Here is a 14,374-nt window from a genome sequence, read left to right as displayed (position 1 = left end):
AAGGAATAGCCTCGGCTCAGCACACGTGTTGCTTTTCTCTACCCAGGAGCCCTTAATGCCTGGATAAGCAGCTCCAAGGCCATATTTTGCAGAAAATCATCTACTTTTTTTTTTTACTAAAGTTTCTGATTTTATTGTAACCAAACGCTATGAAAATGTGCTCATGTGTTCAATATCACTGTAACATTAAATCTGATTACACATAAATATCATATACTCTGCCCTCTGCCTTGGCATAATACTTCAAACACGTAAGGCCTTCCTCCTTCCCCCCTGTCTTGTAAAAAGTCTGCAACTACCCCAATTGCCATCAAGGATAGAAATCGTAGTTGCCTGTCTTCTACAGACATTCTGTTTCTCCTCCCCTCCTTTTCTTTTATGTCCTTTAGCACTCACTCTTATCATTTGGCTCCTGACCTCTGATAACAGCTTGTCTGTCTCCCCTTCCCTCCTTGTTTTCTCCTCCCCTCCAGCACTATCATGAATATTCGTCGAACTTTATGATAGTCACTTGTTTTGTTCCTCTCCCTATCCCCTCTGTCCACTCCTCGCACCCTCCCAACTCCCCCTCCTCTTGTCATTCATGCACTACATGAATTGTCGTCAGGCATAGTAATGTTACTGCTAGTTTTTTCTCCTTTTTATTTACGTTCAACTCCTCTCCCTTATTGTTCCCTGCACTTGCACTATCTGAAATGTTTCCAGGCTGATTACGATCGTCTTTTTTTTCACATTCTGATTTGTTTCAAGGACCTGTAAGAATGCTGCTTTTGCTGGTTTTTGGTAGTAAGTTGCAGGATTTACCTCCAGCATTTTGTTGCAGCAAAATACTCCAATTTACCACCAGAGTTGTAGTACCATGGTGCAGTAATGCAACGATAAAACAGTAACCACTGGGCCATATTAACTTTGCACTGCTACAAATAAACCCAGTGAAAGTCCATTTACTACGATCTATTCTGCTTCTGTGGAAGGGAATGGAGCTAAAGGTTTTTGGGCCTCATTACACGTTTGCCGGTGTGGAAACAATTTCCCCGCACTGTGAAAAAATATGTTTTGAGGGATTTACCACGGGCGGAATTACTGTGCTGTAAATCCTCTGATTTTCTGAGGAAAAGTGGTGGATGCACCTCCAGCTTTTGCTGGAGGTAAATAATCCACTTTTTCTCCAAAAATCAGTGGATTTACCACAGTCATTCCAGTCAGCGGTAGATTCACCAAAATCCCCCAAGGAAAAATTGGGAATTACTGTCACTTGTAATACCATGGCAAAATATGGCCAGATTTACCACGAGTATACTGCCAAATTTGTACAGAGGGCCTTTGTTCATTCCATGTTGCATTAAGCTTTTTGCACAGGAGCATACTTTTGGCAAAGGACATATGGCCATTGTCTGCTTGTTAGAAAGGGAATGGAGCAAAATAGCTTCCTTCAAATTCAGCCTGAACTATAAAATTTTGCATAAGGGCACAAAATGGCCTGAACGCATTTTCCCTTTTTCTTTTTTTGCAGTTTAAGCGATTAGGAACAAAGGAATATAATACCACATTTTTGCTTAGTTGCATAATGTCTAAAAAGCCACCATGGTGCTGTGCAAGCTTATTCCATTCACTATTAGTATTCAGCAAGATCGGGTCATAATGTATTTGCACCATATTTGCCACAGGGCAAAATTCTGTATGTACTGTGGATTGGAACACATCTAATGACTTGTTTCTCTATTACGCAGCAAAAGTAGTGCCTAATGTATTTGCTCCATCTTTTGGACCCTTTGTAACTTTACATAATGTTGCCATTAATGCTTGGTTACATTAGTCTTGACAGTGCGACCAAACGGTTGTGCTGTTCTTTTTAGATTAAGTCACTGTTTGACTTAACCATGCTTTTGGGAACAGTGACATGTGCTTGAAACCCTTACATTCCACAGGAGCAACCTAATGCATGTCACAAAGTGGACATTAATTGGCAAAGAGGCTGGGATTTTGATATAATTAACTGAGGCTACTATGGACTTAACATAACGAAGTGGTCAGGATGGGTGTTCGCCTGCTTCTGCTTAGGGACCACTGAACCAAAGAAAGCCTATCTTGGGGGGAGTAAACTGTTTCAACAAAACGTTCTCCCTGTTCTAAGTAAATCCGGTGCCAGGTGTTTTTCGGCAAATGCACACAATAAGTAGCTTAATTGCAGTCCTGTGTTATAAAAAGTGTCCCAGCATAGTTCTTGACATCTCTTCTCCTTAGTTCTCCGCCTTAGGCTTTAAGGATTCCTGCAGTGATGTCATCAACGATATTTGTGATGTCATCTTTGATGTCCTGGGTGTTAGTCTTAGCAATGCACGTAGATGGCGCGAGTTATGGTTGCTTAGCTTACTATAATGGGGGAATGTGCAGTGGTGTTTGGTTGCACTATGAAGTATAACTTTTTTTGTGATTTTATTTTACTGATTGTACATATATATGTATGGCAGGGAAGGAAAAGAAAGGGGCTAAACAAGTGATGTCGTCATTGATGTCATCATTGACATTTGATATGACATCTTTCATGGTCTGGTTGTTAATTTTAGCAGTGCACAGGGGCGGTGGTAGGGTTGGGGGCTCAGGTTACCATAACTTTCGAATTTCAGGGGTTTTCCGGTTTTAATTTGAAGCATAAAGGGGAGGAGGACATTTTTTTTTAGTGAAGTGTACAGGTTTTTGTTAGGGCAACTTAACTATAACGTCCCTTCAACAAAGTTTTTTTTGTAGTGAATTTTGGACATTTGTAGTAGGGCAACGTAACCATAATGTCCCTTGGCGAAATGTTTTGAATTATTTGTATATGTTTGCAGTACTGTAAGTGAATCATAACATAAGTTCACCAAAGTTTTTATTGAGTATTTAGAAGGATTCCAATAGTAACACATAAGCATACTTTAACTAACATTTGACTGCAGTGCCCATCTTTCCACAAATTGCACAGTAGCATATGCTGTAGCACAGGATGGCCACATGGCACAAAACTCAAATACACTTCACTATAGTATGGGTGAATTGTTGATAGTGCGGAAGGACATTGTATATTGTTGTACGAACTCGTAATTGAAACAATTCCGGTTCACAACTCAACAGAGCAAGTTTGCACCACAATAGAAGCAAGAGTGCATACCGAGGTCTTTGAAGCAGTAAAACCCATTGCGCCCTAAATAAAATGGGGGCTAAATGTCATTACCAATACAGATTTTACGGCACTAACCCATAGCACCAAAAGAAAGGATTTTTTTTTATCTTCAACCGGAACGCCTCTGGCGTTCCCGTTTGAATAAAAGAAAGCCTTTTCCAAGATGGCCACCATGGAAAGGGAACGCAACCGTTTCATAGAAAGTCTTTTGCAGATTTCCATGATAGCTGCCAGAAATTAAAAGAAGGAAATCGTGTGACCGTATTGGGGGAAGAAGATTTGTATTAGTTCTAAAATGTGTGGTTATCAGCAACACCTTTAACAGAAAACCAGTGCCTGGTGCACAAGGCGACTGCAATGATATGTTTTCTCCCAACCAGTACCTAGCAGTATGTATCTCCCCGACATTGTGGCCAGCAAGCATACATTCAGCGTACCTTTAAAGACGAAAGGCGTATCGTTAATTTCTTATGTGCATGACGACACTTGTGAAGTATGAAAACACCACCATATGTTAAACACAAAGGTGTTTGTTCGTGCGCAGTGATCTTTCCGTAAATGTGTGGAAAATAGAGGGAATATGTTTGGCAAAAATGTGCGTACAGAAGGCAAAGATTTAGTCTTCTAATGTGTGGACAAAATCACAACAAACCCTCTGAGGCGAAGTGCACTAACGTTAGAAATAGTGTAAGCAACACCATTACGACCGACCTGTGCACACATTTTTATGTAAGTGTCACAAGGTGAAATGGGTGAAGAAATGGGTTGTGAGAAGGTATACGGAATCAATCTTTTTGAAACATTTTTGTACAGCAAATACTTTTATTACACCTGACCTCATTTCATTTTTCCACTTTTGGAAAGATAGCAAATATGACAACATAGCGTCTTCATGCAGAAGTGCTCTTGGTCATTGGGGCATCTGGGTAACAGAAAGTACCCTAATGGCACAAAAGCATAGTAGATGGCAATGAGCCTTACGTTGTCAAAGCAAGTAGTATGCAATAGCGTTCTGGATAATGTACCTTGGCAGCGTAAAGAAATTATTCCATAAAGACTTATGTACCATGATATGGCACCTAGTAAAGAACATACTACAACCTGCAACGTAGAATGGCACATTGTGAAGGGAAACATGAAATGGTTAAAAAACACACTAACATGTAAAAAGTAGTAAGGTACTTTTATTTCACAATGCACAGCACTATATCATCGCCCTTTCCTCAGTGGCAAAGAAATTGGAAGTGAGGGTCTCTGTAGCACAATGAAAAGGTCAAGGTTGACGGTCATGTTGATTTTTTCCTACACAATAACCATGCGTTGGCAGCACAGTTTTTAGCACAGACACAGTATGCACTTGCGACACAGTAGTCGGTTTCCTATCACATGCATTGACGAGACAGCGGCAATCTCTGTGAAGTAGTCCATCAGAGAGTACTTATAATGTTAGTGGCAATGGTGATGTTGTTGTTTGACCGCACTGAAATTAAGCGTTGTTGACACAGTAGGCGTATTGCTGTCACAGGGATTTACAAGGCGACGTGAATGGCTGCGAACTATGACACCAGAAAGGACAGTGGGCCTCATTACAACCCAGGCGGTAAGTTCCCTACTTTACCACCATGGTGTAAACTATGTTTACACCATGGTGGATGGTGGATTTACCGCCCCATTCCAAGGTGAGTGGGGCGGTAAATCCCCATTCCCCATTTACCCTTCCCCATTCCAATTTTTGCCCCATAGGGCATAATGGGAGTGGGGAAGGCGCTAATTACGGCACCGTAATTCTCTGATCGGGAATTATTGGCACGGGTTCTGAGTTTGTATCAGATTCTCCCATTCCAATTCGGGATAAGGCGTCTGCTTTGCCATTCTTGCAGCCAGGTCGATAGGTAATCACGAAATCAAATTCAGCGAAAAACAAAGCCCATCGGAGCTGCCGTGATGACTGAGCATTGGCGGTTTTCAAATACTGTAAATTCCGGTGATCAGTGATCACTGTGATGGTATGTCGAGCGCCAAGCAGATAATGCCGCCAGGCTTTAAAAGCGGACTTAATGGCTAACAGTTCTTTATCCTTGATTGCATAATTAACCTCGGGTGCCGAGAATTTTCTGGACCAAAATGCTACGGGATGCAGTTGGTTGGTTTCGGGATCTCTTTGGGACAGGACAGCTCCCATGGCTAGGCTGGATGCGTCAGTCTCGACGACATAAGGGAGATCTGGACGCGGGTGTTTCAATATAGGTGCAGAGGTAAACTTAGCTTTTAAATCCTGAAAGGCCTGCTCGGCTTCTTCAGACCATTCAAAACGTTTATTTTTCCTCAAGAGTGCAGTAATGGGTTGTACCACGCGTGAAAATTCCGGGATAAATCTGCGATAGAAATTGGCAAAGCCGAGCATGCTTTGAACCCCTTTTACAGAGCTAGGTGATGGCCATTTGAGGATGGCATCCACTTTTCTTGAGTCCATTCGGACTCCTTTGGGTGTCAGGATGAAACCTAGAAACTCGACTTCTGTGGTATGGAAAACACATTTCTCCAATTTAGCAAATAGTTTGTGTTGGCATAGTTTTTCAAGTACTGCCCTGACGTGTTTTCTGTGATCAGATTCCGAAGAGGAGTACACCAGAATGTCATCGATATATACGACAACACAGACATCGATGAGTTCCCGAAGGACATCATTCATGAAGTATTGGAAGGCAGCCGGCGCGTTACACAATCCGAAAGGCATCACCTGGTACTCGAATAATCCGTATTTAGTACGGAAGGCAGTTTTCCATTCGTCGCCTTCTTTAACTCGTACCAGATGATAAGCTCCCCGGAGATCTAACTTGGTGTATATGCAAGCGTCCTTCACCTGGTCAAGGAGTTCAAGATCAGAGGCAGAGGATAACGGTTTTTAACCGTTATCTGGTTCAAGTCGCGGTAATCAATACAAGTTCTAAGATCGCCTTCTTTTTTGGGCACGAAGAACAAAGCCGAGGATGCCGGGGACTTTGACGGGCGAATAAAACCATTAACTAGGTATTGATCCAAATATTGTCTCAAATGCAGATTCTCAGGTTCGGTAAGGGCATAAATCCTGCTACAAGGGGGTTGTACGATCTGTGAGGAGGTAACGTGTTGGCCTGTTCCTTTTGGAAGACGTCCTGAAAGTCTTGGTATTCCGGAGGTAGTTGCATGGATGCAGAGGTTACAGATGCTAGATTAATCTTCAGGTTTTCTGGCTAGCAGGTTGGTGTACAATCCGGGAAGGTTATTCTCTTAGCTCGCCAATCAATTCGAGGATTATGTGTCTCTAACCAAGGGATTCCAAGAATAACCTGAAACTGTGAAGCCTTGATTACATCAAACACAACACCCTCCCGATGGCCGCCGGGACCAATAAGAGTCACCTCAGTAGTGGAATGTGTTACCGGTCCAGAGGCAATTTCAGTTCCATCGACTGTGGTGATGACATCTTTGCTGGTTTTAGGACGGAGAGGGAGGTTAATCCTAGAGACCAATTCACGATCCACATAGTTTCCAATAGCCCCACTATCGATGTATGCCTTTATTGCATGCAACCGCTTAGGCTGTTCTGGATCTACGAGAACCATTGGCACAATGAAATGCGAGGTCTGAGAGTTAGTTTTCAAGCTCGGCAAGCGGACCCCTACACTTGTCGGGCAGAGTCGTTTCCCGAAACAGAGTCTTCATGGTTTTTATCAGCGGCTCCTACCGCCTTTCGGGGCGGTTTTGCCGGGCAATCTCGTAGAAAGTGTCCAGAATTCCCACAATAAAGACATAATTTTAACTGCCGCCTCCTTTCACGTTCCTTTTGAGTTAAGGGTCCTTTAACCCCTCCAATTTGCATAGGCTCAGAGACATCAACTCCCTTGGGATTAGCATGGGTCTTGACCAACAACCGGGTCTCAAACCTGGATCGATCTGCTTTTCTGTTTTGAAGTCTGTGATCCAATTGGACCACTAAGTCTATATACTCAGTGCATTCTTGGGGCGGATTTACAACTTGGGCCAAGACATCTTTAAGTTCTCCGCGTAGGCCTCGATAAAACAACGTGACTCTTTTATCCTCTGGCCATCCCGTTTCCACAATTAGTCTATTAAAGGTTGCAATATAGGATAGGAGGTCCTGATTGCCCTGTCGCAGGGATAGAAGTTCGTCATCCAGAGCCTGCCCCTGAGAGTGTCAAGCAAATAACCTTTCCATGCTTGCTTGAAACCTTTGAAAATCACGGAGAATCGGGTCATCTTGAGTAACCAGTGGAACTGACCAATCGGCAGCGCAGCCGCTGAGATATGACAATACAAAGGCTACCTTGGTCTGATCATTAGGGAAGGCCCCAGGTCTGCATAGGAAGTGCAAACAACACTGATTCATGAATACGGCGAATCGTTTGGGGTCCCCAGCAAAGCGTTCAGGTGGGGCCAGCGGCATGTTTCCAGGTAGATTAATCTGCACAGAGTTACTGGAAACCACAGGAGCGGGGTTCCCTCCGGAACCGGGTAGAGGAGTTTGCCCAGCTTGACCTTGCAAAAGCTGTCTGGCCAGGTCATCAGTTCTTTCCTTTGATATTATTAATTCCCTCCTGAGGGCATTAGTCTCTTGACGAGCGGCATGTACTTCGGCCCGTAATTCCCCCAGTAATTGGGCCAACTGATCAGTCTCAGAACTTTCCATAGCGCCTGGATGGGAATTTGTAGGAAGGCTTCGTGTTCTGTAACGCTCACCTGACTCCCACGGAGGCGCTGGCCTGGTTCGCGCTGCTGTGACCTCTTCAAAGGTGATGCGCAGGGTTCGGAAGACGGACTGGACCGGGCCCCCAAATCTGGCTTGTCTGGCTCGCAGAAGTATCCTTCTGTAGGCGAAAATAGGGGATTAACTGTCTGCGGGGTAATGCAATCAGCCTCCCACTTTCCCCTCTCACCCTCTTCGAAACCCTTCTGTATTCCTCGTAGCGTCTCACCTTAGGGTCTGGAAGGACAAGCTCTCCATCCTGCTTCTGATGCAGGGGCACGTTGGTATCCAGTTACTTCACTGGATTTTCGGATTGGTGAGAACCAAACTTGCTTGGCTTCCAGGTAAGTTTTTTTGATAAGAGGTTCCCCTTGTGTCCATGCATTAATGTACTAATGCTAGTGTCTTTTTCCCCATAGGGGCCGGGGTACGGAATGCCGGGGAACAGGCACCGACCCGAGATGAGAGGTGAAATCCTTGTAGAAATCAGGTAAGTCTTTAATGAGCGTTTTTTTGGTAATGTCTTTTCATTTGCTCATTAACGCTGATGTCTCTTTTTTCCCTTAGGGGCCGGGGTCCGGAAATGCCAGGATGCGGCGCGGACCCGAAATGAAAAGGGAATGAATCAACAGGTAAGTCTTAACATGGAGAATTAGCTTTCATTATTCCCTTCTCTCTCTCACCTTTTGTTCTGGTCTTTTTCTCCCTAGGCGCTGGGGCGTGACTGCGAATCCGGATGATCGCTGCTGAACATGGAGGCGCCCTGTAAAGGTGAGTGGAATGCGGCACTGCAGCGATCGACGCGATGAGCTTTTAAATAAAAGTCTTTCTTTTCAGGATTGTCGGCGAGATGTCTCCGGGATGCGGATTTAGCAGGTAAGGACTTTTCCTTCTTCTGTTCTCTTCTTCTCTTCCTTTGCAGGTGATCCAGGATGCTGGCAGGCGTGGCAGAAGTCAGGATGCAGGAGCAGACACGGTGAGCGTCCAGCTGCTAGATGCAGAACAACGCGAAGCACGTGTGGCTGTTCGGGTGGGGTTTAAATAGCCTTGGAAGAAGTTCCAGGTATGTATCCTTCCTCCAATCAGGTATGTATGCTTCCCCGACCACACCCGGATGGTAAATTAGTCCCACAGGTAAAGTAGTTCCTTTCAGGCCTCAAGGAGGCCGGGATCCTGCAGCATGGTCTGCATCAGGTAAGTGCACCCAAGCACTTCCATAATGATCCTGGTGCCTATGGGCCAGGACTAATGTCTTTTATTACCCTGGCGCCATATGAGCCAGGACACTGTCCAAAGGGCCCCTATATGGGGTTGCTGGGTCCTTCCTTGGGGACTGGATGTCCGCTTTCGGGGACGCAGGGCTTGAACCGGCGCCCCGGGAGTGGGCATCAGGACAGCGGGGGTTCTGATCTTCTGTAGGGGTTTTAGTAGCTGCTTGAGTGGTAAGTAGTCTACGTTTGTCTGCGATTTTAGTCTGTAGGTTGGTAATTTTGTTAGTGAGTGCACTTTGAATATTAGTGCACCAAAGTTTGTCTTTTCGGCATGTGTCTTTAGGAGGATTGGGTGTCTCCATTTCTCGCAAGATGGTAAAGAGTTCTTTAGTGCTGGGACCTGTATGTTTTATTCTGTTGTTGAAGGTCTCGCGTTTAGTGCGGATGATCTCATTCTTGTATTTAGTGGAGATGGAGATTAGGTTTTTTTTATTCTCCTGGGAAGGTGTGAGTTTCCAAAGATTTTCAAATTTTCTTTTTTCGGTGCAGATCATTTTCAGCTCCGGGGTGAACCATGAGTTCACATGGGCTCTGGGATTCCCTTTGCACATTTTGAGAGGTGCTACAGAGTCAATGGCTTTAAGCATTGAGGAGTTGTATGCATTAGGGTCACTTGTGTTCAGTAGTGCGTTGAGGATTGGGATGACAAGGGGCACAATTGCCTCTGAAGTAATATTCTGTTTGTTTCTTGTGGGGCACAGGGGTGCTAGAGGATATGTTTTGTTGTGGGTTGAGGCCATAACGAGCTCAAACTCAATAAGGTAATGGTCTGTCCAGGTTTGGGGTGTAACACCCTTTACTGCGATGTTGCAGTTTAAGTCAGCTACCCAGCCGATGGTCCTTCCTTTCTTGTGGTGGGTAGTGTTATTTTTTGAGTGAATCCATGTTCAGCCAGAGTATTGGCTAGGGATGTTGCATGGATGTTGCATGGATATCGTTGGGGTCATTATAACCTAAATTAAAGTCTCCTAATATTAGGGTTTGTGAGGTTGTTTTGATATTACCGGATAGTAAGGTCATTATATCTTCTTCAAAGGTGAAATGAGGTGAATAGAGGTAGTGCTTTAATGTGAAGTTTGTAGCTTAGCAGAGAGGATTTCACAGGAGGATAGTGAGGGTCAGGGAACTAGTCTCATGTCGAGTGTGTTCCTGAAGATAAGGGCAATGCCTCCTCCTCTCGAAATGGGTCTGTCAACTCTAATGATGGAATAGTTATCTGGGATGGCTAGTAGTAGTGAGGGACCTGCTGCTGAGTGCAACCAGGATTCCATTACAGCTAAGAAATCCAAGTTGTTGGAAAGTATGGTATCAGCTACATCTGTAGCGTGAGCCACTAGAGACCTTGTGTTAATTAAGGCTCCTTTGAGAGGCTGTGTGGGCTTAGCTAGTTCTGTATTAGTCAATTTACTTGGGGTAGGAGTTACTTGCTTGACTGGCACAGTAGTGTCCATTTTTGCTTGTTTAGAGGATGCACGCTTACTGGTGCGGGCAGGGTTTAGAGGCCGGAGCCCCTTATGGTTTGCTGTGGTATTAGGATGATCTAATCTGGTAAGGTTACTGTTGGGGACAGGCTGATAGTGTGGGAGTATCCTGGAGTGAAGTCTGGAGTTTCTAAGTTTAGTATTAGGGTGTGAGGCTTGCAAGTTTGTGGAGGCATTTCTGAAGCTTCTATCAATAGTGTGCTTAAGAGTCATCCCGTTAGTGGTATTTGTAGTATTTGTAAATAGTTTAGGTAGGAAGTAGGTAGGTTTGATTCTGGCATCTAAGATGGGTATGCTTAGTATTGGTAGGAATAGGGTAGCCTTAATTCTGTGATCTAAGTTGTTGGGAGGGAGCATGATGCTGTCGGGCTGTGCTCCAGTCAATATGAGCCAATGGTCAGTAAGTATGAGAGCAGGTAGTAAGAGAGTTACAGCGTGTGGGACAGGCATAGTGCACTAAGTGAAACCAAATACGCGTAAGGGCACTGTGGGCAGGGCTCAGCAGGGAGGGTGAGCAAGGCTATTGGCTGGCTAATGCGGAGTAGGTTTAAAATAGGCAAACAGAAAAAAAGGTTAGCAACATTCATTAAAATAGTATAATACTGTGCTAGTCCGATGGATGCATTCTTAAAGGTAGCGAGTCCTCCAGTTTCATCTTAAGACCACCTAGATGAATTGAATGCAACATATTGGATTCACTGGTCAAGTTATGGAAGTTAAGTACCAGTCCATTATAAAGAAAAGCCACATGTATGGACAGATTCCAAAAGAGATGGATTTCTGTAACCAGCCCCTTGCTCGATAATAGAGAAATCATTTTTATGGTTAAAACAGTAACATCACAATGGAACTCGGATGCTCTAAAAGCAATCTATTGAAGAGAGTCGACTTCATTTTTTGGCTGGTAGATCATGACTGTTGGAGACTCAGCCACTGTTTAATGTAAGTCAAGAGGGGGTTGGGTCCCTACTTAGCACCATCGACAACTGCCCACCCAGAACCGGGAGCGAATGTGGTGCAGCGACTCATTCTCAGTTCCTTCCTGGTAGTCTCTGCACTGGCACAACCAAAGAAATTACCACTAAAGAAGTGTGCAGGAGGAAGGATTAAAGTTAACATCATCTGCCCAGAGCACCATCACTTTTGCAGGCTCTGAGATAACCTAATGATAGGCAATATCTTACTGTTCTTGCTGCTTCAGTCCATTATAATATATCAGATTATACAGATCTTTTTTCTGTAATAAAAAGGAGATTCCTCCTAGTAATTTACAACAGAGAATCTGGATTGTATTAATCGGGTGGAGGTGTTAGGCATCATTTATTTCTGTTTATTTTACTATGATTAAGTACAAAAAAAAAGACCACTCCCATAATTCCACCCTCTTGTCCATGGTATCTAGACGAATCACAGTGGCAACGTGCTCGTCTTGGAAGCAAGACCACGCAGAGCGACAGACTTTTGAATCCTGGACCCGTGCTTAGAAACTTAACTCAGGTATTAAGCGTTTTATAAAAACAAAGAATTAAAATACATTAAATCTGTAAACCTTGAAATTTCAATCCCTCACAGTTAACCCTTTTCATCTGAATAGCCCATTAGAAGAAACAAAAGACAAACCAAAATGTACCAAATCCACCAAGAAAGCATATGCTAATCTCAGAATGAACTTCTGTGATCTCTAGTGTCTGATCTATGTTAAAAATCTCTGCCACTGCACAAGAACCAATACAATAGGGAAGGCAAACATTAGGGTGGGATAATACTCACTGATATGTAGTTAATAGAATTCTGACTCCCTCTCATACTCTCGTATTAGGAATCATCGACATACATTGGCATGGAAAGTAATGGAATCATTCTATTATGCATGTTCAAAGCCATTGAAACACCACCTTCAAAGTGTACACAACATGTATACAATAGGATTTGTGAAAGGTCCTCTAATTGGATGAATAACTTATTTGCAGATGTTTGCAGGTTGGCTGTGTGGAATTCAAAAAACCCACAGGTAATGTACAATAAAAAATTTGGGTAAATCAGCAAAAAAAGAAATTCAACAAGAGTAGCATCTGTCTTTATTCTATTATTAAACATGAAACCTAATTCCCTCTGGAGAAACAAAATAAGAACCCTGACATCATTCCACCTTCTAAATAATATAAGACACACCGGATTCACCAGTTTGGCAAAAAAGGGCCTGGCGAGACAACAGATCAACATTATCTGGTAAAACCCCAAACATGGACAGTGATGTCCCACACACCAGCTTACTTAGGAGAGGGAGGATGAAAAAGTCTGCTGTCCTTGAGCAATTGTCAGAACAGAGGGTGCTCCCCGAAAGGAATGCCATAATAGCCAATCTATCAGTGTTGACTGATAGATAAAGTAAACCTGAAGTAATCACAGCCAAAATGTTTACAAATATATGAATCCTGGATGCAACAGCAAGCCTAAACTGTCCAAGCAGCCCTTCAGGCCTTGACTGTTCCCATGATGGTGGATGAAAGAAGGAGCCTTTGCCGAAAGGCCTTTAAGGAACCAATTGGCTCTGCAATTAGCCCTGCTATCAACTGCACGGATACCTCTACTACAATGGGATGGAGGGGGATGAGAAGCAGATCCTACAAAATATCTTTGAAGACAGGATGAAGAACTGTGGCCCTCAATGAGTATCATGTCTGAGCCAGCCAACATGGCATCCTCAGTACAAAAGTAATGCCGCCTGGTTAATTATATATGAGAGTGTGGGCTCCCAATGGAAATGTAACGAAGATGTAGGGAGTATCCATCCTTCATTCTTGGAAAATTCCATCGTTCTCCCTTGGGAATTAATCTTGACCTCAAATGAAAAATGGCAGGTCATTATTTCTCAGGTGAGACAAAAGGTCTATTTGAAGCCTAAGAAACTGTGATCAATGGAGCCTGCAGTCACTTGTGTTGACCCTTTGCAGAGGACATCAATTGATCACTAGGTTCAAAAAGCCTGTAGCATGATCTGCCTGTACATTCACCACAGGAAAAATTCCCAAAGGTTCTTAGCAAGGTCTGCTAATGACCTGGATCATGTCCTCCCACCATTGTTTATGTACCTGATTATTCGCCCATTACCATTACCAATAGGACAACTCCTATGGGGAGTACCAATTTGCCAAGCACTTAATCAGAAAGAATCCAGTAAGCATCTCCAAACAATATATGTGCCTATGTGACTACTGTGTAGACTATAGCCCAGCAGTCAAGGTTGTTCCAAACATACTCCCTACCTCCCTTAACCTACATCTGATTCTATTCGAAGATTTGGGGGGAATGAGAAATTAGCTCTGGTGTACCATGCTTCTTGTGAATTTTCAACCTGTCCAACTCTTCTCTTGCTCCTGAAAAGTGGAACCCAACTTCAATAACTGGAACCTTGCTGAAGGACGGGGGCATCATTTCAAGTTTGGTGGTATTTTGGCAGTAAATCTACCAAAATACCACCAAATGGATTTAGTGTTTCCACCACTTGGTCTGGCAGATTACAAGTGGTGATAGGCAATGTTAGCTCCCATTTATTAGAGTCCATAGGACTCCAGGGGGATTTCAGCAGAAGTAACACTAGTGGTAATTCTGATTTGAGGCAGTAAAGAGGTGGATTTACCTCCAGCTTTTGGAGCACAGCCCGACAGCATCATGCTCCCTCCCAACAACTTAGATCACAGAATTAAGGCTACCC

This window comes from Ambystoma mexicanum, chromosome 11 (assembly GCF_040938575.1).
Source record: "Ambystoma mexicanum isolate Mex_15411 chromosome 11, UKY_AmexF1_1, whole genome shotgun sequence".
In the NCBI taxonomy this organism is placed as follows: domain Eukaryota; kingdom Metazoa; phylum Chordata; class Amphibia; order Caudata; family Ambystomatidae; genus Ambystoma; species Ambystoma mexicanum.
Note: the sequence above shows the minus strand (reverse complement) of the source record.